This window comes from Pogona vitticeps, chromosome 4, assembly GCF_051106095.1.
Source record: "Pogona vitticeps strain Pit_001003342236 chromosome 4, PviZW2.1, whole genome shotgun sequence".
Lineage (NCBI taxonomy): Eukaryota > Metazoa > Chordata > Lepidosauria > Squamata > Agamidae > Pogona > Pogona vitticeps.
Window position 1 is genome coordinate 137589861 of NC_135786.1, and position 25715 is coordinate 137615575.

Genomic DNA, 25715 nt, shown 5'->3' on the forward strand with positions numbered 1-25715 from the left:
TCATTAATTGTTCTATAATTGGGGAGGGATAGGTTTGGTAAAATTCCCTAAGAAGTAATTAGAAAACTGACTACAAAAATAACTTACTTACTTGTAAGATGCACAAAAATGTAGTATCACTTACTGAGCACAAATTGTGTTGCTCTTCAAGTATAACTTTGTTACACTCTTGTTATCCCCCCCCCCCAATAAATAAATAAACACTTGTTGCAGGCTACTGTGTTACCTGGCGTTTTGAAGCTCTGGTAAAAAAAACCAGCATTTTAAACTGAATCTGGAGATGGACTGAGAGTCACTATAATTCATAAGAATTCATCTTTTATTTCTTTCTTTTCATCTCATTCTTGTTCTATTGACCATTCGGTTCCACAGAACAGGAATGATAAACTCAATCTCTTCAGGAAATTGTCCTGCTTAAGCTGCCTTCAACCTTCCAAAAGGCTTTCTTAGGACAATTTTTCTAAGCAGAGTGGGAGGGTCTGCTCCATCTAAAGAACCAGCCTGTGACACATTTCTCTGCATTCTAAATATACATATTTCACTCATATGATAATTGGGCAGGATAATTTTTAATGATCAATTATTAATTGTGACAGTGTTGAATTAAAGAGTGCGCATTAAAGAGATTTATCTAGAATTAGCTCTGAAGTATAGATAGGAGAAGATACAGATGGGAGAAGATGAACAGCAGTTTAACACAATGGTCTCCAACCTTGAGCTTCCAGATGTTCTTGGACTTCAACTCCCAGAAATCCTGGCCAGCAGATGTGGTGGTGAAGGCTTCTGGGAGTTGTAGTCCAAGAACATCTGGAGGCCCAAGGTTGGGGACCACTGGTTTAACAAACAAGTAGATGACAACTAAATGACAGCTGTGGATCTTGAAACCTTGAAGTCTGGGTGGAGCAAATGGGTGCACTTACACAGAGTTGTACCTTTCCCCCATTTTTTTTCTCAAGTAATGTCTTCCCTAAAGAGGGTGGATTTCCTTCATGATTTCAGCCACCCAAAACAGCTTGTATGGTAGTTTGATCCTTGAAGAGTTAATTCTAGATCTTTGTATAATAGGCTAGACTTCATTTTTCATAGACATGCTATATTTATGGTCTATGTTTCATGGACCTATGTGGCATTTTAGAAAGACAACTCTGACCTCAAGCTCTACATGCCCACTTCAAGTGAACACTGCTGTGCCTGAAGTGAATAGATTTTATTTTTTTAAAAAATTGTTCACTATATTCTCCCTTTTAAGTTTTCAATGAGTCAGCTGTGCAGGGAAACTATCATATTGAAAAGAAAGAAAACAGCTTATTTAGAAATGTATTTGAATATACTCTTAAAAAAGATGAAAAACTGACAGAAAATACTAAACATGGTCCAAGATATATAAATTTCCACTCTCTAGAAATGCAGAACAAAGCCCTAGATGCTATGACACCAGTTTTGTTTGGACCCTGATGCTCACATCTTCATCACCCCTGGGGAAGACTGGCCAGAGCTAAGTGCTTTCTCCCTCAAATTGTCTCCCCAAAGAATTTGGCTACCCCACCTGACAAGGAAAACTAGCTGTAGGGCTGGCTTCTTAGATATAGTAATCACAGGTTTCTTTTAGTTGAAGGCAAAGGTCAGGAGCTGAGCATGGGCTCCTTACAGCTTTTCTGTAGCGACTTGATGAGGCTTGTCCAGAACTGACATCTCTACACTGAGTTTCTGAATGTCTATCTGGTTTGTACATGAAAGCTCATCACTGAATGATTATAAAATGTTTGAATGAACTACTGCAGATAGGAGAACTTCCATGTTATCGTATATAACATTTGACACATTTTCTGTGATCATCAGTGGAGCCAGTGTATGAGTCATATTCAGTGCAGGCAACTGCATTGTTTTCAAGTTCTGGGAAACTAAATGAGAGGACAATAGAGCTAAAGCTAGAGCTAGAGCTAGAGAAAGACATTGATGTAGAGGTAGTGATGGAGATAGAGATGATGGAAATGGAGGCGGAGGTGGAGGTAAGCAGTTCCCAAACGTATCAGCATCACATTGTTTTTATTCCTTAGAAAACCTTGTGCCTCCCCATCTCTCCTTTACCATCATCTGTCCCAATTTTGCCCACTCTTATATGCACAGCTTAATATAGTGAGGAGGTCTGAGTGTGTCAGGAAAGCTAAGAGTGATACCATCAGGAAACTAGAATCTGTTATGAGTGTAGACTTCTAGCAAGGTCCTCTGAGTTGAAATGGTCAAAGCTGAGACACCAGTCTAAGATTTATCCATCTTCTGGGAGTAATTGTTGCATCATCAGTAGGAAACTGCAGGGATATTCTTAAAGGATATCTGGAAAGCTGCAGTAGTTTAAAAAAAAAGGACACTGTCAAAGGATTTTTCCTAGATGGCAACAGTGCCGCACAAGTGAACACTTAGTATTGTACATAAAAAGGCAATGCCAACACAATTCTGAATTTGTACACTCAAAAACTTTGTGACAAGATAATCCGAGAAGAAACAAGGGCAGTGCTTGACATCAGATGAGATGAGACTCTTAGTTTGGGATCTATTCAATCACCTACTGGGAAAGAACAAAGGATGAGTAGTGCTGTTGGTAATTTTTTAAAAAAATCCGGAATAGAGTCAAAAGGGCATCTGGTTGCTGATGTGCATAGAGGCAAAAGGAAGAAATCCAGGAGGAAATTGATCACACACCAAAGTAGGATTTGCAGATAATCGTGGGTGACTGGAATGCAAAAGCAGGAAATAAAGCAGAACCAGCGTCACTGGAGAAATTAGCTTAGATGTTAGAAATGAAGCAGGAGAAAGAGTCATGAAATTTTATGAAGCTAACCAATTTGTTCATTGAAAATACATGCTTCAGTAACCAAACTGACCATAGTACAAGTGGACTATGGGCAATACAGAAGTCAAATAAACTACAATGATTAGAACCAGAAGATGAAGAAGCTCTATTCTTTCTCTCTAAAAACTCTATTCTTTCTGCCTAAATAAGTCCCAGGCATGGACTGTGGTGATGTTCATGAACTGTTGACATGGAAAACTAAGCTGAAAATTAATATTGATACTGAAAATTAAACCAGAAGAAGTATCCTAGTCTATGGTGCCAATACATAACATGAAATGACACTCAAGAAGTATTCAAGGCCCATTTCAAAAACAGATTTGCATTTATAAATCTGATTGACCATGTACCCAAAGAGCTGTAGATTGAGACTAGAGATGCTTTAAGGGAAGGATTGAAAAATAAAATAAAACAAATAAAATAAAATTTAAAAATTAAAAATATAAATAATAATAAAAACTGTTTCTGTAGTCAAAATAACTGGTGCAGCCTCAATGCATGACTGAAGAAACGCTTAAAATTGTTAACAATAGATGAGAAGCAAAAGTAAAACAGGACAGAAATAGGGTCTGAATCTTAAATTCAACTTTTCAGTGACTTCCACATAGACCAAAAACAACTATCCAAATAATAATTACAAGGGAACAGTAACAGAAAAGAAATTGGCAGGAGAAATATCAATTAAATTAAGATGGGTGCTGTAGTACTGGCTGAAAATGAGCAGAGAGGAAGGGAAAGATCAAACATGTGATAGATTGATTCAATAAAAGAAGTCAGGACCTTTTGTTTGCAAGACAGGTGCAGGGCTGTTAACGATAGGACCTTTTGGAGGCCACTAATTGGTAAGGTTACCATAGCTTGGAAGTGACTTGGAAAGGATATAATAATGGCCCCTTGTAACAAAACAAAAGTAATTTAAAAGTTAACATAGGAAGAGAAAGGAAGTAAAATAACTCAGTGGTTTAGGTCTCTGGCTGTGGAGCCAGACCTCGGGAGTTCAATTCCCGAGTATACCTTCTTGAGAGAGGCTGGACTTGATGGTCCATAGGGTCCCTTCTAGCACTGCAGTTCTAATGTTGTTGTTGTTAATAAAAATCTCTGTTTAATGTACCCTTTGGACTTTCTGCACGACCCTCCAATAAGGAGCACACTCTGCCTCTGGTTTTGCAACTAATAGATATAGTTAGAAGTATAAGTATGTATTCTCGTTATTTGATGTCAAGTAACTTCCAACACATGGCACCTTATTGTTATGATTTTATGTAAAGTGCGGGGTGAGTCAAATTTTAATCACAATAAGGGAATGGATAGAGAGTGCCCCTCCCAACATCCTCTCACCTTCTCTTCTCCTAATTGGGCTCATTTGTCTTAAAGCTAGTGGGTAAGCAAAGAGATCTTGAGTCAAACTTGTAATGTCGGGGCAGAGAAGCAGCAAAAGGAACATGGTTTCATACCTCTATCTCCTTTAGGGGTCTATTTGTATTGCCCCCCCCAACACACACACTTCTTCATCATATGTAACTGAGCACCTAATTTCTGAAGTACCCCAAAACATTTGAGACTGTCTGGATGATCATGCTCATTTTGTTTCTCAGTGGGCCTACACTATAGCTGCTGCATTGATTGAACAGGAAGGGACACGTCTACAGTGGCCCCACCAAAACAAAACACAGAAAAACCCTGCCTTGATGCTGCTGTGCTGGCCATTAGCCAGGAAATAAAAGAAAAAGCAGCTCCCCGCAACACAAAGCCATGTCAGCATCCACGTCTTGAAGCCAAACGTCTGGAGGAAATATGTACCCAAGCAATAGATTTCCTGATGGTGTTACTATTATTACTGGAGGGAGTCAGAGGAAGAGTTGTGTCCTTTTAATTCAAGTCCCTGGAGGCAAAGCTGCCAATTCTGAGAGGCTATGTGGCTGGTATAGGTAAATAAAGGGCATCACAGTATTAATGCTAGAACTACACTATTAAAGCTAAAGCTGTACTTTTGATGGGCAGCCAGGGCCAAAAGTGGGAGAGATTGGAATTCACGTGGGTGGTTACCATTTTCGGTGGCAACCACATGTTAAATGTAGCATTTTTTTTCTGAGCCAAACTGAAAGGCGGGCTGAAGAGGATTTTACACAATGCAATGAACAGGGAAAGCAGACATAAGTGAAGCCAGTTCCTCATTTTCTTCGATCCTGCCAAGGAATCTGACCTTCAGTGCTGTCAGGCACACTTTCTATTCATTTTCCAATGAGTCCTTTCAGTAATTCTGCAATTTGTGTATTATGTTTTCAATTTTTCCATTTCATTTCGTTCCATTTATCTCATACCTCTCTCCCCAAATTCAGACTCAGAACAATTTACACAATTTGCAAGGTTATTACTTAAAATAGACAGATTAAAAACATGGATTTATTTCTTCCACTAATAAAAATATAAGTATTATTATAATATTAAAACACAATTAAATGTTATAATTAAGATACAATTAAATTTAAAAGGTATGGCTTTTTTTAAAAAAATACACAAAATAAAGAAGTACAAGCCCCACTTGTTAAAAACCGTCTCCTAGCAAGCAATCAGTTAGGAAAAGCCACAAGGAACCAACCTGGTCTTTCTTGGAAGCGAGTTCCCACGGTTTGGGAGCCAGCACCAAAAAAGTCCTGTAAAATAAATAATTCTTATACTAACATATGGCAGTAAACCTCTGACTGTAATGAGATGGAAGCTTGGGAAAACCTCTCTTACAGCTGAAACAAGATGGAACCATCAGGGCACAATTCTGATACTTGATGAAGCTGATCTAGATGCCCTTCAGGAGCAGATCAGTTACTGAAATTCTGTAATGATGATGTGCTGGAAGTACAGAAAATAAGCACATGGGGGGGGGGTTGGACTGTTGTTATATGCCATCTAGTCGGATCTAAGTCATAGCAGCCCTAATAGAATGTTCAAGGTATGTGATAGCTTTCAGAGAAGTAACTCTATTAGTCTGTGCAAATATAGCCAGTCAAAAAATTAAACAAAAACAAAAACAAACCCACCCCTACAAAGCAAACAAACAAGAAAAGCCTTTGAGAATAGAAACAAGAAAAGCATTGCAGCACTTTAAAGACCAATCGTTGTATTTCACGGTGAGGTTTTGGGGATGCTTCCACTTCTTCTGAACAGGTGCGTGAGATAGTTGAACTCCTGGATAGCTCAGTGGTTGAGAAGCATCTGGTTGCAGAGGCAGAGGTTGCAGGGGGTTCAATTCCGCAGTATACCTCCTTGACAGAGGCTGGACTTCATGATCCATAGGGTCCCTTCTAGTACTGCAATTCTAATATGATGATGATCCCCCCCATGAATTTTCCATAGCCAAGTAGGGATTCAAACCCAGGTCTTCTGAATCCCAGTCCACCATTATATACACTGCACCACAGTGGATTTTTTTCCCCAGACTACAGCTCCCCAAATCCTATGCTAGCTGGGTGGGTAGCTCAGTGGTTTAGGAGCCAGAGGTTAGGAGTTCAATTCCCCTCTGTGCCTTCTGTGAGGAGAGCTAACCTGGGTGGCTTTTGGCAAACTACACAGTCTCAGGATGTCCCTAGAAGAAAGGAATGATAAACCACTTCTAAGTACACACTGTGTAGAAAACCCTGGAAAGGGTCACCATAAGTCAAAATTGACTCAGTGACACACAAATATTATTATGCCCTAAATCCTAAAATCATATTGGAGAAATCATTGGAGAAACCATCTATGGCTGGGGAAGTGGCCATCGTCATGTAGTATAAAACATCAGAAATTTAAATATAAATAGCCTAATACAGTACACTTAAGATATACAATTTAATAGATAATTCCCTATAATAGCATTTTGTGTTGGTTTTCTTTTTCTTTTTATGTGCCAAGGGCTTTTTGAGGCCCTGTGCTCCCTTTCGGTCAATCTGAGCGCCCATCTCCATTGCTTCCTTTCAGTGTAACTGAAAGGACATTTAAGAAGATGGCAATAGCAAAATGAATCCATGTTATTAAGATGAGAATTTGTTTATGAGAAAGCCGACCAGCATTGAGTCCTTGCATCTGTTTTTGAGGCAAGGACTCAATCCCTAAATGAGGCATGATTCAAGTGTCATTGTGCAGGTACAGAGTGTATTTCCCTCACTTGTAGGTAACTACAAGTAAAGATTTCCAGTGATTGTTTCAGTCAAACCTGAACCATCAAAGTTCTTTGTCTAGAAATAATGCCTTAAAGCTCAGGAATGTAAACATTTCCATACAACTGGGCCTTGCTTGTACCCGATTGGAGTAAAAAAATTAGTGACAAGATGCAAACTAGTCTCAGTAGTACTTTTGTGGTGCCATATTAACTCATTCTAAGTTGAGGTTAGAAAAGTTACTCCTTTTTTTAAAAAACAGTTCTCAGAGTCTCCCAGCCAGCATACTTGGAGAGGATGGGAGTCATCGTTCCAAAAAGTAACTAATGTAAGATACAATTTTTAATTTTTTTAAAAAGAGAGACATTCGGGAAAGAATGGAGATCACACACCTACAAACACACTTTGGTCAGGCATTTTTTAGCATTTGTGAGAGCTGTTGGTGGAACTACGTACCATGGCTGAGGTGAGTGTCCCAGGACTCCGATGATAATTCTCCCGTCTCAGCCTCCTCCTCTGACTGGCTTGCACTCAAATGCTTGCCAGGGAGGGGGGCCAAGGAACTGCCAGAAAGCAAACACTGCCAACCCAGGGAGATGATTATGGCGACTTTTCCTGCTTCTTTGCTTATGGTTACGAAAGCAGGATTTCCCCCTCCCTGCCCGTTCTGACTACTTCTCCTCAGTGTTACTGTTTCCAAAAGATTAATAAAGATGTTCAGGAGGCTGAAGTGCTGGGAGATTTGTTTAATTATTCCCCACAGTCCTGCCCCAGCAATCTGCTGACATTTCGCCCCGACCTTGCAAATCCTCGGCAAATATTAATATATCAACTCAAACAGGGGCTTCTTGTTTTATTGGTTCACGGAGCTCAGAAAGATTCGCCACAGCAGTGGGAAAAAAAAAAAGAAGAATGTGCCAAACTGAGCAGGGGGGAATGGCTCCTTTGATATCACCTTCTGCTGCACACATGTGCGAGGAACATCAACAAAATGGAAATGCCGCTCCTTTACCACAGCTGTGGATGACACTTCAGATGCCTCGGCTTTCCTTTGTACAGCCCGTTGGAACAGGCCTAGAAAACATGGCGGCAAGAGATTAGAAAACATATAAGAGAAGGGGGGAGAGAGAAATTACATTTGATTACCTGACACGGATGACAATTCTGGGCAATGGGGAGGTTCTTCTTTCATAGTTGAAGGTGTGCAGCCCCAAACACTCTGAAGGCTGGAAAGCTGGGTTCACACACATGCCTGCCCTCCCTGATATCAACGGGTGGCTCACAAGTGGGAACAAACCATCTCAGATTAATTGCCACAGATGGAATTTTTATATCACCCAGTGTCACCGCCAATTAATTACAGAGGCATCAGCAAATTATACACCTCAGATATAGCATCCTCATATCACCCAGTGTTGACTCCTCAAATGCAGTGTGTTTTGATGGCAATCTTTCACACATTCCACAGAAAGTCAATGAGTTCACCCCATACTGTTTATTTATTTTTGTATTTATAATATTTTTTACCCCCACCTTCCTCCTTTAAAAAAAACTCAAGGCAACTTAGAGTATTTAGGCAATATTTAAAGCTAAAAATAGTGAGCATACAAATGCTAAAAAGGATCAGACACTTACAACACTAAAATATGGTAACAAAAGCAACACCCAAAACACATTTGAAGCGGTAAGTCACAACCATCAGTTTCAAAACCCTACTCAGGCAGCCAGTCATTACGGGACAGCTTGCCTGAAGAGAAAGGCTTTTGCCTGCTTTTGGAAGGACAGCAATGATGAGGCCAGTCTAGCTTCCTGTGGAAGGGAGTTCCAAAGTCTGGGAGCAGCCACAGAGAAGGCTCTCTCCTGTGTCCCCACCAAATGCACCTTCGTGGGTGGTGGGACTGAGAGAAAGACTCTCTTGATTATCTTAACTCTCAACAGATTCAATAAAGAGAGATTTAATCCTTGAGATAGCTTGAACCCATTAAGAGCTTTATAGGTTAGAAACAGTATTTTGAATTGTGCCTAGAAACAGACTGGCAGCCAGTGAAGATGCTGCAACAGAGGTTGTGTTGTCCCTGTGACCAACAGTGAATGCTGTATCTGACATGGGGCCTTATCTTTGCTATAACTTCAACGGTTCATTAGCTTCCCCTCTCCCTCTGAGCTGAGATAGTATCACTGCCAAAAAAGAGAGAATAGAAAACCTCACACAGTTTTCTCTTCCTTTTTCCTTTTCCTCATTCCCAATTTGAGCAACAAAACTTGGTAGCTGCCCAATGCCAGCTTCTGAATTTTGGCCCTGTCTTTTCCTTTCTGCTCTGTTCCTGCCAGTGCCCACTCTGCCCATGGTGGCAAAGACAACTAGAGAGAGAAACTAGACAACTTCCAGAAGTGTGGGACATAGATTAAAATATTGCCAATAACATATGGAGATATCTTACCATGAATCAGATCATTGGTCTATCTAAGCTAGTATTGTCAACTCTGACTAGTAGCAGCTGTTCAGGGTTACAGGCTGGATTCTTTCCTAGCCCTATCCAGAGATTCCTGGTGGTCTCTCATTCAAGTGCTTAGCTTCTGAAATCAGACAAGACTGACATCTTAAGGGCAATATTGTGGTTCAACCCATTTCTTTGCTATATCAAACCAGAGATCCATCTGGTCCACCGTTTAGGTTCCAAAAGGAGCCAGACAGATGCCTATGAGCCACAAGTGGGATGTTGCCATCTCTTGTTTCATGCTGTTGAAAAATACACAGCTCCTATACATTGAAGTTTAGCTGTCTTGGCTTAATGGCTGCTGATGGGTTTCTTTCTTTTGTGCATTCTATCATTGTGTTTTTTACCACAGATATGTGATATTCCCCGAACATCGACTCAAACATGAAGTCCAGACATTGAGAGGGAAGTTGCCAAGAACAGGTTCACACATGTGTAGTTAAGGCTTCACTTAATGATACACTGGTTGGCACAGGAAATTGTTTAGAAGGGGTGATTCAGTGAGACAGATGACAGTGTGGAATGTCTGTTTTAGGGATTTGATCTGTGGTGTCTCATTCACACGTGCAGGTACCCACTTGCTGCTGTAGTCATCAAGGGCTAAGGCACAGATGTGTTCCCTCCACTTAGTGACTGCAGATACTGTAAAGTGAATTTTTGTATTTCCCTCCACATACATCATGCTTTTAGGTGAAATCTGTTCACATAGCTCAAAATCGTGAAGTACAAAATAAATCATGTACATGTATGTATGAACCGTTCTCAACTGCTGCCTTGAGCAAAGGAGATCAAGGAGAGTATAAACAATAATGATCATGTGCTGTCAAGTCAGTTCTGACTTATAGCAATCCCTTTCAGGGCTTCCCAAGTAGCGAATACACAAAAGTGGGATACGATTTCCTCCTTTCGGAGGTGCCCTGGGACTGTACAGCTTGCCCATGACTGCACAGGCTGGTTCTTCTCATAGGAGACAGAGTGGGAAATTGAACCCCCAACCTCGACCACTGAGCTGTCTAAGGAAGTATACTTGATCCTAAAGTTTCTCTGTCTTTCTCTGTCTTGATCCCCAAGCCAGCCACCGTGCCCTGACATCTGCTTTCCCCACCTGCCTTTTGGCAAATCTCCCTCTTTAACACACATCAAGTGTCTGTCAAAACACCTGCATGGAAAGAAACAAAGATTGTCTGCGCTGGCCAATTTTGTCTCTCTCTTTTATCCTCCCCTCCTTCTCCAAAAGCACACACATTTCAGTCTAACCACGAACCGAGCCTAAACTATGTTGCAGTGGGTAAGGCCAGGGTTGTCTCCCTGCCTGCCATGTTTGGCATTCAGCGACACTCAATTGCTGAGCTAATGTGTGATTAATTTGATCCATAAACCCATTAATCGCTTCATGGTGTGAGCAGGTTCCCATTCTCTACAGTCAGGATCTTGCTTAAAACTTTCTCCATCCCTCTCTCTTTCTCTGAGACACCAACTCACACCCCTTTCCAATAGATTTAGTCATGTCTCCTCTCTCCAGTTTGCCCTTAAGTTAGGCTCAGTGTCTCAGCTCTGGAATTTATTCTCAGTGCCAGCAGCCTCATCCGGGAACATGTTAATCATTTGTCTGCCTGTTTGTTTGTTTATTTGCCACATCTAAACACCATTTCTCTCCAGTAAGCTGAAGGCATACATGGTTCTCCTCCTTCTCATTTTAATCTCACACCAACCCTTGTACGCTGGGAAGGAAGAGAGTGCCAAAGGTCTCCCCGTGAGCATCACGGCAGAGTGTGGAGTGGATTTCCCAGATCTCATACCAAGGCTCTAAATACTCCAGTAAATGTGCTGCCTGACAGCGCTGGCAGTGCCAACAGGATCTCATCTGCAGACAGCTCACAATCCAAAATAGTGGCAAAAAACAACACAGGGAAGAGCAGAGACATGGCAGAAACATATGTGTTAGTGCTTGCTCACACATCACTTAACACTTGGTTCCACACAGTACTCAGACAATTGTTGTGTTTTGTTTTGTTTTGTTTGGATGGAAACGGCCAGATTTCTCCAGTTCGCAAGACCAGTGGCTGGGGATTATGAAAGTAGTCATCCCCCCAAAAAAGCAACTTTTGAAACTTCTAGTTACCATTTGGAAAGAGGGGAAGCCAAAGGAATGTGCGTGGGGGGAGTTTTGGAAGAGGAGCTAAAGGAATTGGGGTGGAAGCAATCCAAGAGAGAATTAGGGAGGCGGTTCCATGGATAAGGGGCAGCAAGGGAGAATAGGCAGAATTGTAGAATGAGCTGGACATGCACCAAATCAAGTACAGAGTGCATATGATGTAGTTTCTAAATGAATGTTCTCCAGTACATCAAATGCCAGGGAGGAGAAGGGTTTAATGCTACAGACAGCCATATAACCAACATGTCTTTTGGAAGATCAGTTAAGCAAGGAAAGTGGAAGGAAGGAAGAGGGAAAAAGGAGGTGAGGAATGGAATCAGGAACAAACTCTGGACTTAAAGTGGCAAGATCTTTCTCAACATCCTTGCTGATGATAATGTTGGGGCCAAGCTGATACACTTACTGAAAGCATTTGAAAAATGGATATAGGATGAGTCCGTCCTTCACTATGAAGCATGGCAGCCAAAGGAAGACATCATATACAGAGTCTATTAACATCTGTCCCAAACTTCTGAATATTAGAGCCTAGAGACAGGTTGCAGAAGATGGGCATTGCTTTTATGCTGGGTGAGGTAGAATTTGGCCTGTTCAGGAAGATGGGAGGGGCAGGGATGGATTCAGGCCTGCAGAAGCCGTAAGCCTGGACTTCAAAATGTGGGTCTTGAGATTTTGGTGGAATTCAGCTTTCCAAAACGTAGCCAGGATTGCCACTGGACAGGAATTCTAGGAGTTGTAGGTTAACAACATATGGAAAGCCAAATTTGGGGATTACTGCCTAAAATTATGTCAGGTTTAAGAAGCTCGTAGATAGCCATTTCTTCCTCATATACACCAAGTCTGTAGATTGTACTGTGCATGTATAATGTCTGTATTAAGAGGCACCTCATAATAGGAGGCTTCAAGCCATAGTTTATGACTACGCAGTTTGCATCCAACATTCTCTCTCTCTCTCTCTCTCTCTCTCTCTCTCTCTCTGTGTGTGTGTGTGTGTGTGTGTGAGAGAGAGAGAGAGAGAGAGAGAGAGAATTTAAATGGGTTTCCCTTAAGTATGCCTAAGTCAAGGCCTTCTCTTGTAGAGTCAGACCAAGCCCATCCAATAGCCTAACACTGGGCTTCCAAAAGTGGCCAACCTGTGCCTCCAGGAAGCTCCCAGGGGTTGAGGGAATCCACTCCTGGTATTTCCCTTCATCTACGCACCTCCAGCAATTAGTATTCGTAGGTATCCTGCGCTTGAGTATGGAAGTGCCATTTAGGCCTTATGGCCAACGGCTGAGGAGAGACTTCATACCTTGCTTCTAATCCATTTTGAAAGTATTATAATCCCTCATTTTCCACCACCACATTGTAGTGAACTTCACAGGCAAAATTGTGATGTCTGTTGTGTAGTACAATGTAATGTGGCCAAGAGATCCTGGGATCTATAGTAGTAAATAATAACTTCCAGGAGCTGGTCTTGTCAATTGTAAGGTTCGGTGTTGGTCTGTTTGGTTCAGTGTTGTTGTTGTTGTTGTTGTTGTTTAACCAAGTGGTGAATTTAGCTACTGTGTCAAATTAGGGCTGGTGGATTTCATGGGGTGACCCTGACTTGTGATAATACAAACCAGGCATAACAACTAACTAAGCGGGGTGATACGGTGAGGAAAATGTTATTATTACTCTTAATAAAATGTGCCAGTGCAGGTAAACCCATGGCCTGTTGTTCCTTTAACTCTATACAAATGAATTTGTATAGAGTTAAAGGACACCGAGCAATGGGAGTTAATGTTGAAACCCCAAAAGCTGCCGTCTCTAACCAATGGCAGCTGGGCCCCGTTGTGTTTGGTGGAGGAGTAGATGTGTGCGTGCATACATAGAAGCCAGGCAAACAAGCTGTCCTCTAAACATTTTTTCCTGCCTACCTCCCCATATATTAATTCACACCACAATTCAGACAAGAAGTACAAAATATACCTTGCACTCTCCCCAGTGAGAAGTATTCCCTCCTGCTGCTTTTTTCCGTGCCCAGTTTCAGACCCAGGCAGCTGACTTATTCTTCACTCACCTTCATTCAGCAGCACAATGGGGGCAGTTCACTAGACCTAATTGACCAGCTACCACTGATTAGAACTGATACTTTTCTAATAATGTATTTTTTCCTACAGAAGTCTATTTAGGGCTAAGACTGTGACTACACTGACAAATGCTCCATGATTGGGGTGGGGAGGGGAGTTGGATTCATATTATTTCCCATTGACTAATAAAATGTACAAGTCTATGTGAACCAGCCTGAAGTTTTTCCCCCCAGTCCATAATTTTCCCCCTCTGCTGCTGAAGCTTCTACTTTTTTGGCATCAACTGCATTTCTATCAGTTGAGGCAGTGTGGTTACTTGAGCTGATGCACCTTCACGACTGAATGGGTGACCAAAGCGTGGCTCTCACAGTTCATGGTAGGGAGAGATAAAGTGAAAGGACGCCTACCAGGGTGTCAGTTCCCTCAACTGAGGACCTCTTGTTTCCAAAACATTCTGTTTTTTTAAAGGCTTGGTGCCAGCACTGGTGCACTAGGGCACCTGGGAGACTGGAGAGAAAGAGAGAGAATTGGCAGAGGGGCAATCCTTGTTTGCAGTGGGTTCAGGTAGCTCTACTGTAGCAGTGTCTTCTGCAAATCTGGATGGCTTCAGTAGAGCTGTCTTAACAAGGTACTAAAAAGTACTGATGGCAATTTCCTCTCCCATCTTTGCTGACTCCTGTGTGATCAGCCGAAGCAAACACACCCAGGGAAACCTAAACCCCTAAAGTGCAATGTCACAGCGGATCTATTTGCATTTTTCCTGGTGTACAGTCACATCCTAAATCTCAGTAGGTAGGAGACACAGGTTCTATACGCAGACACATACACACAGAGACACACACAGACACAGACACAGACACAGACACAGACACAGACACAGACACAGACACACACACACACACACACACACACACACACACACACACACACACACACACCAGTAACTTTAATTCACCCCCAGTGACAATTGTTATAAGCTGCCCAGAGACCTTTGGGTAGAGTGGGCGGCATATAAGTTAAATAAATAAATAAATAAATAAATAAATAAATAAATAAATAAATAAATAAATAAATAAATAAATAAATAAATAAATAAATTTTAAAAAACAGGATTTAGCTATGTATATATATTCATCTTAACATGTTTTCATTTGCTCCATGCAATATATTGTGATTCTGAAGAAAGACTGGGGGCCTTGGACATATGACACAGAGATGTTGGTGCAGTGGGGCAAACCATTGTTACATCTCAATGTTCCCGTAGAAATCAACATGGAAACATGTTTTGAGGAGACAGGCATAGGAATGAATGATTAAAATGGCCTCCAAGAAATGGCCCACAATGTTGTTGCAAGACACTGTGTATGCAGAAGCCCCACACAGCATGGATATTTAAGCAATGTTTGAGGTAGGTGGGGAAAGGATCAAATACTCCAGCAAGTAAACCAGCAGGCTATTGTCACAAATAATTTCTATAGAGTTTAAAATAAGCTAAGCACAAAGAAGAAAGTATTTTTACTTAGAAATTAGCTCTACTGCTTTTAAGTAGACTTATTCTAAATAGGCACACAAGATTACAAGGCTGGGACTACATTTCGTCACAGATTTATTCACAGCTTATTTTATATTTCTGTTCTCAGTTAGCAATCACCAGGAGCTGCAGATTGATCTAGAGCTGGTGTCCACACATGTATGAGGTGCAATACACATTTCAGCCAACAGTGAGCCCTTCCTTCCTTCCTTCCTTCCTTCCTTCCTTCCTTCCTTCCTTCCTTCCTTCCTTCCTTCCTTCCTTCCTTCCTTCCTTCCTTCCTTCCTTCCTTCCTTCCTTCCCACCTCTGCCAATTCTTTTATTGTTCAGTGTCAAGCCATTAGGTTTTTAAAGCATTGCACAGCACTAAGGAAAAGACAGCATTTTCAAAGGTCTCCATACACTTACTGCAGAAATTTACGTATTTTTCTGCATTTCATCGGGGCTGTTTCTATTTTGTAGCATTTCGTAGCTAGGCGAACTAGCACTAAACTAATATATAGTCTTAACAGCTTGTGTAATTTCTGTGCCTTGAAACAGAAATGCAACTAATGTAATGACTCAGCCCTAAACATATCTACTCAAAAAAATAAAAAAAGTTGGGGACACTGATTATGGGGGAGGGTGTTCCTGTGGTTCCTATACATCATCCCCCAACTGCCTACATCACCACAACAGTACTCACAGATGCTTTCTCCCATGCTTTTGCAGAATGGAATAACTGCTGACACAAGGAAAAGTTATTTGAATTGTTTCAGCTTGAAAAAAGTAGAAGCCCACAGTGGCAGAGAAAAAACTGCTGCTGGGGGTCTTCTATTAAAAAGTATTGGGAGGGGGAAAAGGGCTGGAATGATTTGAATTATGTCATGTGATCAGTAAAAAAAATCCATCCATTTTATAACTGAGGCAAATCGTGTTGTATTTGACCATGCAGTCACAGCCTGTGGGAGATATGGACTATTCACACATGAAGGTCCACAGGGCCAGGCCAAGATATTTTGCACTCTGAGGTGAGGGAATGCCCTGCCATTCCCACATAAGCAACCAACCAGAGAGATGGTTAAATCTTGCATGGAAGCTTGTATGACACTCAAACCACTGAAGATGGGTGTGAAGTAACATGATTGCATTCAGTGGTGAATAAAATTAACACACAAATGGTCTTTGTTTATGCATAATAGTATAATTGCATAACATGCAATCTAGTGCTGATAATGTTGGTCCTATACACTGAATATCCCTAGATCAGGGGAATAAACTGCTGAGGCAGTAACTGGAACTTTATTTTGAACTTTATTTTAATACACTCAATGAGGGTTAAAAACTTGGTTGCATTTCTCCCTCAAGGAGCAGAAATTATACAAAATAGTTACGAGGATTCAATGTCACATCCTCCATGTGATTTAGTTATTTAAGACGAGGCCTTCTGCCAGTAAACTGCTCACTAAAATTGGTTCTTTCTAAAATGGGCAATTATCTTTGCTTTCCTTTCTAAAACTTTTCTAGTGCCCTTCTGGTTTCTTTTTCTTTTTTCCTTCTTCTTCCTGAAAAAAATCCCCAAGATTAGGCTTTACCTGTCTACTCTCCTCTAACAAATTTAATAATGCAACCCTATCTAATACTGACCCTGTCTTCCCCATATTTTCAAATATCCCATTCTGTCCTGTTTGGTCACCTCCCTCTGAGTAGCAGACAGTTGGAAAATCTTCAGGTGACTCTTCAGTTAAACCTAAGCTTTCCACTACACTTGAGAGATAGCAGAATATCCATAGCTCTGTCCTCCAACATCTGTCACTAGCTTTTCTGCAGTGTTGCTGTTACATACTGTCAAGATGTCTACAACCTATGGCTGCCCCATGAATGAGTGACCTCTCAAATATCCTGTCATTAACAGTCCTGCTTAGCTTTTGCAAACCCAAGGCTGTGGCTTCCTCTGTGACATCAATCCATCTCATGTTTGCTCTTCCTCTTTTCCTCCTGCCTTCTACTTTTCCTTCCATTACTGTCTTTTCTAGAGTCTTGCCTTTTCATCATGTGCCCAAAGCATGGAAGCTTCAGTTTTGTCATTTGAAAAGACTACTTGACCTACCTAACGGCATCCATTGGCAAAGCATCAATTTCAGATGGATTAACAGATGAGCACTTTCTGGATATATTAACATAACCTTATCAGGAGAAAGGCGGCATGTAAATAAAACAAACAAGCAAAGAAAATAAATCTATAAAAGAAATCTCACCAATGACATAATTCAAGACAGGTTGCCCCAACATGATGAGACAGACTATTGAAGATTCTCTTACCACCATGAGAATTCTTACCTCCAGTGCAAGACTGAGACGTGAAATGATCCCTTGCTTTGGGCAGTTTGTACAAAATATCTCTAGCATCTTTTCCTCAAGTGCACACAACATAGACACTGCACACTCAAAATGGAAGGCTGTTTGCTTACAAAGATGCAGACAACCTCACCAAGGTTTATATATGTATATTTAATGTACATACAACAAGACAGCAGCTATTGTTGTATTTTGTTTAGCACAACTGCATAGTAGTGCAATTTTTTTGCCATGCACAAATTTTTTGGGATCAGCGATAACAACACAATTTTGCCATGAGAAGACAACTGCTTGTGTTATCTTGTTCAGCATGCAAGGACAAAACAGGTCATGATTTAGATCTTTTCTGTAATACACCAGGAGCAGAATAGTGGTAAATATTGACAAGCTCAACTTAACAGGGGCCATAACCACAATCTCAAGAAGAATCTGGAGTTATATGTCTAGGAAATACAAATCACATCCTTCTTTTGTATCATTTTACTTAAAAGGAGTCAACACTCTGATCACAAGCTTCATCACAAGGGACAGGTATGCAAAACGACAAACAAGCCACTGGTAAAATCTCATAAACCTATGGGGCAAGTCACCTGGAATTACGTCACCACTTTGTTTTTTTTAAAAAAGTCGGAGCTACATTCAGTGATTGCCAATCACACCTAAAAATATCCTAGATGGGAAATTTTCCTGTTCTCTCTAAAAGCCTGGGCCTTAGACCCCAAGATACAAGGGTGGGAGTCCTCCTTCAATTCTCCAACTGAAGAGATGCTCCTTCCATTAACTTCCCTGCAAGCAGGACAGCTTCCAGCAGAGATCTGAGGTCCTTCAAGGTCTCAGCAAAGCTCCCAATGATACATGCATATTTCTCCTATAAAGATAGGCACATCAAAAGATGACCTGTAGGACTATCACAGATAGGTGATATGCAAAAAAGTGCCCATTATTTGTTGTTGTTGTTGCTGTCGTTGTCATTATTGTCGTGATCATAATCATCATTGTCGTCGTCATTCAGGCATTTGTTTCATTGCTCATCCCTTTAAATCACATTCTCTGTTACACATTTGCTCTATTATTCGCATTTGTTTTCATGACCAATAAAAATAATAATATGTTTTTGGCTTTTTGTTGCTATGGCAACCACCTCTGGCCAGGAGAAGCCACCCAGTCCACTTCAGCAGCTGCCTCGTGATAGGCACCACTTTGTTCCAAAGCATGCTGGGGGAAAATGGTTGCCAAAAACCTGGCAACCATCAATGGTGGCTACTTTCTTTCTCAGTTGTCTTCTTCATTTTTATAACTAGCCTCCGCAGCTCATGCATCGCCCCTGAAGTGCACCAAGACAGAAGGCAGAGTTCTTTTCAGTCTATAAAATATAAAGGCAACTGATACTCAAACGAGGGCTGCTGTCATTGGGCAGGATAAACTTCTACTCTGATGAAGTAAGTGACAGCTGGAGTAACAAAAATGGCCCTCAATTCATAACCACTTTTTCACTGAATGGGCTCAGTTTCTCCTTTCCTTTAAAACGAAAGCATCTTTATCACTTAGATCTCATACATCTTTGAGGGGTCCTTGAGCTATGAGCTCCATGTTACTCTTCTGAGCAAAGAGGAGCTAACCTGTCATGGGTATTTGCTAGACAGAGAAGTAGGTTCAAAATGGGCACCATTCCATCCTTCCAAGGTCGTTAAAATGAGGACCCATCTCACTGTAGGAGCAAGCTGTTGTGTGCATACTTACGTTGTAAACCACCATAGCTGCAAGTGCTATGGGGCACTTAATATAAGCAGCACACTTTGCTTTGCTTTAAGGAAACAGAACTGGTATATGTGTGTGGGTGCATGCAGCCCAGTCGCATCCACTGGTCTAAAAATAATTGTTTTATAAGAATCCCTAAGTCACTTGTCTCCCCTGCAGCCATATGGCCAATAGCTTTGGGAGTAGTCCAAAAAGGAGATTATACAAATTCTTTGAGAGGTGAATGGGAAGGATCAGATGATCTATTATTGCAGCTCAATGGAACCTCCATGTTCAAGTACAGTTTATCTGGGGATCCTAATTACTGGGGAAATGAAGAGGGGGTAGTTCTTGTGCCTTTTGGGGAGGCATGTCTGATCAGTCTCTCTCTCTCTCTCTCTCTCTCTCAATCTCTCTCTGACCCTCCCCCCCCCTTCTGTTACCTCCTCCTCCTGGATAGATTCTCTCCCTGAAGTCTCTCATCCAGCAAAGACGACTGAAACTTTATAGCGCGTGATTCATAGGCCGGATCTGTTCCTGGAGTCCGGGAGGCGCAGATTACATTAATCAGTGTCAAGCCACTAAAAGCAAGGCGAGCCTATGCATTCTTTTCTCCGTTAAAGCTCGGCGCAGGGTAGAGATCAGAGTGTTTTGAGACCCAATGGATCGGCGCGCCTCAGGAAAACAATTGAATCACGAAGCCCGACGTATCCACACGTCGGGCTCAAATTCCGCCCACGGTGACTCGCGCACTCCGTGGATCTTACCCCCGAGGAAGCATGCGCTCGGGCGCGATTCAGGGGGATTTCACAGGGTCCCCCCCCTCTCCTTGGAGAGGATAAAGTTTGCGGCCTCGCTCACACCGCTTTCTGGTGAGCCCCTTTCCCCAACGGAGCGCGTGAACGATCCGAGAACAGCCCGTTGGCAGAGCGTGAGTTCGGATCGACGGCAGCTGCGACCCGCCGCCTGGCCCCGGTTTCGAAGAAAAGAAAAAGAAAGGGAGCAGCTGATCTGCCGCAAATGTAAAGGCGACCGATTCATTTCGCTCCCTTCCCCCCCCCATGTCCTTTCCCCCCCTTTTTTTTTGAGCCCACAGAAGTAAATGGCTAGCCGTAGAACTGGTGAGTGCCAGAGACATTGACTCAAAAGTAGCGCGTCAACCAGCAGGCGTCCAGAAGGCGCTTCCTTCCCCCCCCCCCCCCCATGGAGTCCTCGGGCTTTCCTCTCAAGGCTAACTACATCTGCTCGACGAGCAGGCCTCACCCTGAGGCGTGGGAGTCATTAAATACGCACCGAAAAAGTGACAGGACCAGGGAGGGTCCTCTTTTGACCCTCGTTGGCCCTTTCACTTCTCCGGGATGGTCCCCTGCCCCCGCCTAAACGTCCTAGGAGGAGGACCTTCCTCGTTTTCCCTTCCATACTCTGGCACTGAGGAGGAGAAACAGGCATTTAAATACTAGCCCCTCTCTGCCGATGCCACTTTCAGTCGCACACAGCCCTCTGAAGAAGCGGGCTTAGGGCCACGAAGGCTCGAGCCGAACGCAACGTGTCCCGTCTTCAAGATGCCATCTTGGTCGCTCAAAGTACGACTGTTACTGATAGTCTAGGATAACTCCTGCGCCGGCTAATCATGCCGGTTGCAACGAGGAAGATCAGGGGGCATTTTATAGCCATCATGACAATCACGTTCTTTCTGTGGATGTAAGTGCAGAACGAAAGGCAGGCTGAAAGGCGTAGGCCACGCACTTCATGCCAGAGCTACACCGCCTTTTTCAATCCTTCCGACATCCGCTGTCGCTCCGGATCTACGGATCGGACAACAGGAGTGGCTGCGGACCCCGGACGGATTAAAGGGCACGGGTAGATCCGATTTGCTTCGGACCATGAGAAATTCTAATGAGGAGACCGAACTCTCTAGCTTTTGTACGCAGTGAAAGTGGCTTTCAGACGACGGACTTTTCCGGCCCTAGCAGTACCTGGCCCGGAGATCGACCTTTGAGTGTTCCGGATGCGACCCACGTGCTCCGCCCCCGAGACGTATCCCTCCCCCTTCTCACAGTCTCGCAAGAACACCTATTCCGGGGAGGTGGCCACATGCTTCGGAGGGCGACTTCCGAATAAACCTCGATTCGGTTTCCAGTTCATGCCGTCCTGTTTCTTTTGGGACGCATTGAGGGGAAGGGGTCGGGGGTCCATGCTCTTGTTTCACCACGGCTGCCTCCAAGAGTCTGGCCCTCCTGTTTCTCTCCCCTCTTTCTTTCAAGGAAATGCCCAGTAAAAAAGAAGAGAAGGGTGTGTTGGGAGGCGAAAGGGGAAGAAGGCTGAACTTATTAAGAGAGAGAGAAAAATCTATTTACGGCGCTGCCGCAGGGTTTACAAGAGGAAGCGTTTGGGGGCGTTTGTGAATGGCTTTTGCATAAAAGAGAGAGAAAAAAGGAAAAGGAAAGGGGAGGGAAAGGGACAAGACTGGAATAGGCAGCCCATCCTTCACAAAACTGAATGGAAGTTTTGTTTTTCCTTCTTAGGGGGAACTCAGACGGTTGGCAAACGGGCAGGTTAACGCCAGCGGGTTGTTTCTCCACATGAAGGTGAATTGTTCACATTTGTCTGCCAGCCTTCTCTTTCTTTCTTTCTTTCTTTCTTTCTTTCTTTCTTTCTTTCTTTCTTTCTTTCTTTCTTTCTTTCTTTCTTTCTTTCTTTCTTTCTTTCTTTCTTTCTTTCTGTCATGAGAAGCTCTCGTCGACAGCAGTGCAAAGCATTTCCTCAGGTGTTGTCGGAATGAACGAAAAAAGCAGGTTGGGGGGGCAGATTCCAACGTTCGCTCTGGCCAGGTTCGGCCGGGATTCCTCGGCAGAAAGCAGGCAAAGAAGCGATGGGAAGCCGGTCCGGGTCGGCTTCCAGGCGAGAAAAGGGAAGGTGTACGTACTCACGTGCTGCGATCGCTGGGACTGAACTCCGTGGGACTTGCGCGGCGCCGAACGGAATTGGTCTTTAAAGCTTTGCCAAAATAAATAAATAAATAAATGAAAATGGGGGACAGGTGGGTCGGAAGACCCAAATCGCCGGTCAGACTTCCTTTAAACATGCAGAGCAACATTTTTTCCCGCGGTGAGCGCAGGGTTTGTATCGGCAGATCAAAAATAAAATAAAAATTAAATTAAATAAATTTTTTTTAAAAAAAAACCTTGGCCAGATCCTAACCACGCTTCTCACAGCCTCCCAAGATTCTCCAATCAAGGACGGAGATAGCCTGCGTTCCCAGCATCAGAATTGTGCCCCTTTCGTTGCTTGACTTTGGGCAAGGCTCTGTTCCCCCAGAGTCGCAACACAGAGCAAACCTCGCCCGGCTGGCCTTTTTTTTACAAGACGGTTTGTATCCATGGCTGCGTTCAGTAGCTCTAAGGCAGCCTCCCCTTTCCAGGTTTTCGGGCTACAGCTGCCGGCGTTCCTGACCTCGTGATTGGCCTGCTGAGACTGGTGGAGGTCTGGAAGGAGCCAGTTTGAGAAAAGTTGAGCTGGATCGTCCTTGGGACTGCTGGAAACAAGCGCAATATAAATGTCACTGCAACGACGCTAAGGATCCTTTTCGGCCGCTCGTGGTAGGAGAGTTGAGGAACCCTGGCCCCGGTGAACTTTATGGTTTTCTTCCCGTTGAATATTTAGTCCTGTTTAATGTAGGCCGACTGAAATCCACGGGACGTTAGATGGTCCTGAATTAGTTTAAGCTTTACTGGTTCTGGAACAAACCTCTCAGGACTTGCCTCAAGCGGGCTGCGTGATTGCCTGCCCACCACCCAGGATGACTGGAACAAACGCCAAAGCGGTTCACTACGAGTCACACTCTCAACCCCCCCCCCCCAATCCCGCTCTCCAAAATAGCATCCCGGACTTTCGCGGCTGAACAACTCGGCTCAGTTCTAATCGCATTTAGCCCCAGGCCATCACCAGAAAACACAGAAAGATAGGGGCAACATTAAGAGCTCCAGGAGGAGCGACGCGGGGGCTGCTCGGACCTGGCTTTTGAGGCTAACGAGGCAATCCCGTTTGCTTTCGTTTTCCCTTCCTCGGGCTCGGAAGCGGAGGAAAGGCAAGCATTCCGCCTCGAACCTACAGAGGGCGCTGCGAGCCTTCCGAAGGAAGAGCCGGGAGTTGCGGCGCTGCGGCTTCTGACCGTCCCCCAAATCTCAAGCAGGCAGGGACACGCGCCCACAAGAACTCTGGAAGCACCCCCCCCAACTCCCTCCCCACACACGCACACACATACCGCTTTTGCTTTAAAATCTCAAACGGTTCCTAACCCGAACCCGCGTTTTCTGCTACTCTGGTTTCCTGAACTCTCCAAAAATACCCGGGAGCATCAGTCGCTTTGTGACTGATCCTGGATTCGAGAAAGTCTCCGAAAGAAAGCACTTCTCCTGCTTTCAAATGGAGGTGTGGGGGGGGGGGAGGCGGCAATCAACTACTTTTTGGTGGAGGCTTTGCTTTGAGAATCCTCCGCCCAGAAGCCAGAAGAGATTCCCCTTCTGCATAGCGCAACTAAGAGAGACGGGGGGGGGGGTGGAATCGCGCAGCCCCCCCCTTTCCTCCCTCGGACGATTTTTGCCCACACCCCAGTAAGTTTCCTTCGGTTTGCAATTCGGTTAGGTTCGCAGTAGCGAAGTCCTCCCTCGGCTTGATCTTTTAAGACGACGCGAGGCCGAGGAGAGCAAGCACATAACACAAAAAGAAAAGAAAATTTCCCTCCAGATCGAATTGTTTTGAAAGTCTATTTTGGGTTCCCCCGTTGAAGGAGCTCAAGGTGATGTTCGGATAACAACAACGCTAATCACGCTCCCATGGTCTGGAGCAGCTTTTCTTTTTGGAAAAGTCCGCTGCTCTCCTTGTCATAAAGCAGACTACGAAGATTTCAGTAGACCGGCTGGGGAAAGTAACCCCTGTTATGGGCGGGTGGGTTTTTCTCCTCTGTTCTTTATCTGAAATGGGAGGATGATGTCAAACGCGGCAGGCGTCGATCGGAGTTCTGCTTTAAAGCGCCCCGAAATAGCAATCGGGGACACCCGGTCTAGGCCTGGCAAACTCGCGGGACTTACTTCGGAATAAACAAGAGGCCAAGGTGCTCCGGAGAAGCATTTGAGCCACACGGGGGGGGGGGGGGGCTCAGCGGCTTCTCCGCGAAAAGCTCACCAGCGCTCGGCCTCTTCAGTTGGCCGTGTCTTTCTCCCTCAGGAACGGTCTCTCTCAGGCGCCGAGCCAGGCTGGTAAATAAATCGAATTAAAGTCAACGGTTTTAGATCAGGTTTGGAACTGCAGAGGGGCGCGCGCGGGCGTTTGGAAACGTCCAGCTGTTCTAAAGGCTGAAGTCCCCACTTAAGTTCCGCAGGGGCGGAAAATTTGGGCCTCCTCACTCTCTCTCCCGCCCTCCCCCTCCCCCGGCGCGGATGGAAAGTGCCTTTTCTGCCTCTTTTCTTTGCCGAAGGAAAGGAAAACGAGGAATCGGGGGGCAAAATCAGCCAAAGCAGCCGCTGCGGAGGGAGGGTGGGCTTGGAGAGCGCGCAAGGGGGCGGCGGGGGGGGGGGATAAGAGAAGCCAGTCCCTTCTTTGAATTCGGTACTATTGCAGTTACAGAAAATGAAAAAGGGAGGGGGGGAGAAGAGAGGTGAAAAGTTTTTTTTTTTTTGGAGGGGTGGGGAAATCCAGATCAATATTGTCACCCATGATGGGGGATTTATTAATATTTGATTTCAGATCTCGTCCTGGCTTCCGACAAGTCCTGCTCCGAGGACGGCGCAGTTCGGAGAGGCTGTCTCCAGCATGATTTTTTAATGACTTTCCCAGCTGCTTCTTTCCATTTTCCGCCGTCAACAACCATCTGTTATCTGATTAGCACCTCAATGCTCATTTAGCATTCTCATTTAGGGAAGGGAAGGGGGAGAGAGAAAGAAAAAAATCGGAGCGCGGGGCGGGAGAAGCAGCGCGCAGGGAGGCGGAAGGCCGCGAGGGAGAGCGCGGCCACTTTTGTTTCCAGACCGGGTCCTCCAAAGCCTGGCCGGCCGTCTTGGAGACGCGTCCCTCGGTTTCCGCGGCTCCCTCGCCGTGGGAAAGGGAAAGGTGGAGGCGAGACGCGTGGGACAGGCGCTTCAGCCGTTTCTCCGTCTTTTTTTTTTCTTCCCTTCTCCCTCCTTTTTCTCGATTTGATGCCAAGATCTCGAAACTCCGGCAAGAACAGAGAGATTCCGCAGGTATACATCCAGGAGAAGCTCAGCCGAGACATCCCGGTTCCAATTTCCCAGGATTCCGACTTCCCGACCTTTTTCCCCTCCGCCTTGCAACAAGCTACCGTTTTCGTCCACCTCTGTCCCATTGGCACGTGGGGATCGCTCTCCGTTCACTGGCGGGGGACCTACATTCAAATTAATTGGACA

The 25715-nt window shown here is 44.0% G+C and overlaps 1 long non-coding RNA gene across 1 annotated transcript; it reads right to left on the minus strand.

Moving 5' to 3' along the window:
- Positions 1-1220: 1220 nt before the first annotated feature.
- On the minus strand, positions 1221-21410 carry LOC140706818 (uncharacterized). The gene is made up of 2 exons (XR_012086694.2): positions 19737-21410; positions 1221-8058 (listed from the first exon to the last, which is right to left on the minus strand). It is a non-coding gene; the product is annotated as an uncharacterized LOC140706818 (long non-coding RNA).
- Positions 21411-25715: the final 4305 nt, after the last annotated feature.